A 5,289-nucleotide genomic window follows, 5' to 3' on the forward strand; every position below is an offset into this window, starting at 1 on the left:
CCGGACACCCCTTCAGAAAGCGAGATGGATGGAAAGCAGAGAGAAAGAGGACATGAGTGACGGTCTCACGCCCCGAGGACATTTATTAAGGCACACTTCAGGAGCCTCCTGCTACAGTTTTGCCACCGAAATCGGCGGCAATAACCTCCGGCGACGCTGGAAAGTTAAGTTGACCGTCTGCAAATGTCGTGCGTAAGCGAGGGAGCGCACCGAGCCGGAGGGCGCACCGACATGTTTTCCGCACAGAATAAACTCGTGAAGCAGAGAGGAAGTAGGAAAAAAGTGACATGCGGTTACCTAGCGACCTCACTTTCACCACGGAGCGCCACGGAGCGGCTGCAGGGTCTCCACAGTCCCGGCTGCTGCCTGCGCTTCTCCCCGCTCTCTGTGTTGCTTTCTAGCGGCTTGGCATCGCCTCCCGGGGCCTCCCATGGAAACAAGCCGCACTCCGCTTCCTATTGGTTGTCAATGTCTTTCACTGGATCAGATTGCTGGCAGTCAATCACGCACTGCTGCGGGCGGAGAGCACCGCACAAGTCAACAGCAACACAAAGTGTCTGTTCTGTCACTTTGGACTCACTGGTTGTTGCAGCGATGGAAGAAAACAGGCACCAAACTTGTGCATCATTTTTCATGCTTTTAAAGTTACAAGCGTGCAAACTGCACCTGCGCACCCCCCCCCCCCACCTCTTCCCCTCCCCCCACAAACACATACAAACACACACACACACACACGCTGTCCAGTCCTTACCCTCTCTCGTCCTCGTTGCACGCAGTGTGTACACACACACACACACACACACACACACACACACACACACACACACAAACACACACTCCTCACTCCTCTCCCGGTCAAGTTTGTGTCCATGGTAACTGTGTTTTGAGGAGCCCCCGGAGGGACTTGCTGCAGCGCCAGCTCTTCCCTCCCCTGTAAAGGATACTTTGTTGGGAGCGCAGGAGGCACTGACCTGGAAGCGAAGCACAGGTCACCGGGCAAAACTGAGGACAGCTTCCAAAAAAACCCAAACAGCGCTTTCTCACACACCAATAAGAGGAGGGCGTCCTGTCCTGTAGCTGCTGCTGTGGGAAAAGTTTTAATGTTGCTGTTTTTCTGCATCTTCCTCATTCACAATGATGCTGCCACATCAGCTATGAGCTATTAAAGGGAGAAGAATATTTACTGAGCTCATGTTGTTACTTGTTTCCTCTCTGGATCTTATTTCACTTAATAATAACTTCTATGGTCTTAACTTAGTTAATAGTGACGTTATGCGTCTCAGTTTCAGTTCCACTATTGAAGTTTCATCTGTTAGATTAGATAGACTTTTATTGATTCCCTCCATGGGGGGGGGGGGGGGGGGGGGGTTCACATGTTACAGCAGCAAGATAAGCAATAATAGAAAGAAAAAGAAAAAGGAATGAAATAACAGTAGAAAAATAAGCAATAGTAGATAAATATATATTGTAGTGATGATAAATAGATATTTACACTATGAACATAAATGTACAGTGTGGAGAGGTGTATGAGATGATGAGTCTGTCTGTCTGTCCTGCAGGAGGACTCACTGCTCTGCTGCTCTTCCTGAGGTTTCTTCCACTTTATTCTCACATATAAAGTTTTTTTTTTTTTCTTTTTTCGTGGAGTTATTCCTTATTTGAAATGAGAGTATAAAAAAACAGGACGTGGTAAATGTACAGATTGTAAAGAGATGTGTTTTGATGTTGGGCTTTGTTTCTGACTCAATATAGTTTACCTGTAATCCACCAAGAAGTCTCCAGGAAACCTGTAAACCAAACTCCACACAATTCCCCAATCCCATCACGGCAGACATGTTAGTTCTTTCCTCCTCACGAATGTGATTCCAGTGTTCACTCTTCCTTTTGCTCTGTTTTTGGTCTCCACCAACTCCTGAGGAAAATCTCTAGCTCTTTAGCAGCTAAATGCTCCTCTGTGTTCAGCAGCTAGTCGCTAACGTTGTCTGCTAAGAACAGCAGATGATACAGGAGATAAAGTAAAACCAAAGGAATGAGTTGAAAGATGTGAAAAAGCTCTGGAGCGGAGAGGAACTGAGGAGTTGGATGAGTTTTGTCTTTGTTTTGTCGCCATGAGTGACCCTCAGACATTACAGCACTCACTGACCGGAGCAGCCTTAATATTCTAATTCACTCAGTGTTTGAATGACACCCTGGCTTTCAGTAGAGCCCTATTTTTGGGGGGTGGTGGGTGGAAGGGTACTGCACACGTGCACGCATGTACACTTTTTTTTTTTTCCTTTTATTTGTATAGCCCAATATCACAACAGAGTGTCTCATAGTGCTTTACAAAGTTCACTGAAAACAAAAGCACCCACCTGCTTGCTAAAATATATTATCAATTAATTTCAGTTCATACAAACAATATTTAGCCTGGGACAACAAAGACACAGAAAAAGTACACACCATTGCAATGTTTTAATTTTTCCAACAGCTACACAACACCCAAAGGTCACTGCGCCGTGAGGTCACCGCACGGATAGATAGCAATACGCTTATCAGACACAGATTACAGGATACTGTTATGTGCAAAGAAGTATTTATTTCAGGAACTTAAATATATAGAGAAATATATCTAGGGAATATATGTCATACAGAATAAAACAGTGGCACCAAAATGATGATATCTTAGAGCTCCCCCATACATTTCTCCAATGAGGCTTTCTACGGAGCTCATGTCTCCTTCAGAGGAGCCGAGCTCCCGTGGCTCTCCTGTACAACCCTGTTTGTACCACTGGTACTTCTGTCCACTCTGGACATTCACTATTCATTGCATTCAGTCTGTCCTGGGGGGAGGGATTTCTCCTCCGTCGCTCCTCCTGAGGTTTCTCTATCAGTTATTTATTTTGTGTAGGGTTGAATTGATGAATTTTCTTTACCTGTCAAAGGTAAAGACACCTCCAGAGACCTTCAAGAAAGCTCTTTATCACACATTATATGATAGTCAGCAGGTTTTAGGAGAGAGATTCAACTGATAAAAGAAAATAATTACACTTTAATGTTTCATGGCCTTCAAAATCATCAGTGTTCAGCTGGAAACATACCCAGGGCCCACATCCCACCCTGCGTCGGACTACCTTTGTTCTACAACGCAGTTATTAAATTGGGGATTTCCTCCTTGAAAGCTCAAATATGATCTTGTGGTATTCTGACCATGTTCCAAGCTAAATGGATATCTGCTCCTGCTTCAAATAACATTTAAGCAGCTTATCATTTCAACAAAGATAAAACTGATGGGTTTTGATGGCATGTCTTCATCTAAATCTCCCAGGAGTTACAGCTGAAAGTGCTCTGAGGACAAGTAAAGTAGGAAAGTAAATAGGCTGCAGAAATGTGTTTCTACAGTACAACAACCAACAAAGATTTCCCTGCACTGATACAGGACAGATCTAGGATAAAACCCTGAAAGGAAACTTTACCTTTGCATTAAACACCTGACTGAAAGACGGACATATAAGTCAGCAGTGGTCACGCTGATGCCATCTTGGATCCAGGCAGGGTTCCGTTACCAGGCGGGTGAAGTGGATGTGAAGTGAAGTACTGTGTCACTCCTGCCGTAACCCCCCGAGGACAGAGAAATGAAGTTCAAGTGCAGGTGTTCACCCATCTGACACTGAGACACGCAGTAACCAAGTGCCACTCCAGACAATAGGGTAGAAAGCTTTCTTTTTCCCAGAATTCCTCAAAAGTTGTGAAGACGCAGCTGGTTTTTCTGTGTAATGAGGTCCTGATGTAGATGCCTTGGAAGTCCAACTGAAACTGAGATCATTCATTCGTTTGAAATGAGTATCGGTGTTTATTTGGTACTTATTGGGTCAAAACTGTAATTACCAAGATGATGAATTTTTATTTACTCTTGTGTAGCATTCATTTTCTCGCTGGGACATGAATCTTTGGTAACGACTGACAGCCGATGGGAGGGCGGGGTGACATTTTTAGCCCTTGCTACATGTCTCGCTCTGTGACTCCATGTCAACATTCAAATCACTTGGAAAATTACCAGAATGTCACAACTCAGGGCAACAAGTAGTCATGTAACCTGCACTCATTCCCCTCACTACAACTGGGTCAATCAAAGAGAGACAGCTCATTTGTTAGCAGCCCCCCCATCTGCCTTTGTATAATGCAGCGTAAAGACAACAAGCTAGGCTAATTAGCAAATGATGTGAAGTGAAAGCTAACCTCTAATCATTTAATATATACTCGTAGGCTACCTGGCTGTATAGTCCTTCCACTAAAGTGCACATCTCCTAGCAACAGCTGAGAAATCACTCTACCGATACCATGGGAACCGCTTCACCACCCTGAGCGAGTTCGCTGGTTTAGGACTTCAATGTCCACGTTGCGAGAAATAATTTTTGGTCTCACCACATACAATTTAAAACAACACCACAGGACAATTAATAAAGCAGGACAATGATGAGAACAAACAACATCAAATTAAATAAAAAAAAAGTCTCTTTCCAGATATTCATGACCCAGATACTCAAGATAATCTGCAGACCTCGTCGTAAGCAGTTTCATGTAGGAACTATTTCCTACTGAACGTTGCCCGCCAGCTGTCTAACCATGCGTCTACTTGTGGATGAGAGGCTTGTGACAGCGCAGGATGGAAAGAGTAATGGTTTCCCCCTCAGCTGAGCTGTAACATTAGCTAGCTCAGTGGTGCTAGGTGAGCTAGCATTACTGTTTACATCCCACGTAAACCAAGTGCCATTCAGTTCCACTGTCTTTGAGAGAGGGCAGGCTCGTAAACTTGTACGTAAATGATCTAGATCAGGGGTGTCCAAACTTTTTTCACTGAGGGCCACATACAGAAAAACATCCAAAGGGCTGGGCCACTCACTAGAAGTGAGCTAGATTGCTAACTTTAATCCACTAGAGGTGATGTATATCTCCTCACCTCTAGTGGATTAAAGTTGGCAAAATCAATCAAATGGAGGTAAATTCTGCTTGATAACTGAATATGATTCAAGAAAAAAAAAAAAACAGCCTTTCCATTAGTGGGCTTTCATTTATTAGTTGTGGTATAAGCTGCTCTTTGCCTTGTAGGCTCTTGTTCAGGTGATCAGTGAGATCCACTAAACATGTCAACCAGAGAGGATCACTGAGCTCATGAAGAGCTCCTTCTCTCTTCAACACTGAGCATCAGCATCAGCATCAGAGAGGGAAGCTTGAAATTGTCTGTGCTAGAGCCCTGGTGCTCGAATTAACAGCCTTACCTAGACTTTCTTGCCCCTCGGCGGACACCGT

The sequence above is a fragment of the Pempheris klunzingeri genome, chromosome 8, assembly GCF_042242105.1.
Source record: "Pempheris klunzingeri isolate RE-2024b chromosome 8, fPemKlu1.hap1, whole genome shotgun sequence".
In the NCBI taxonomy this organism is placed as follows: Eukaryota; Metazoa; Chordata; class Actinopteri; order Acropomatiformes; family Pempheridae; genus Pempheris; species Pempheris klunzingeri.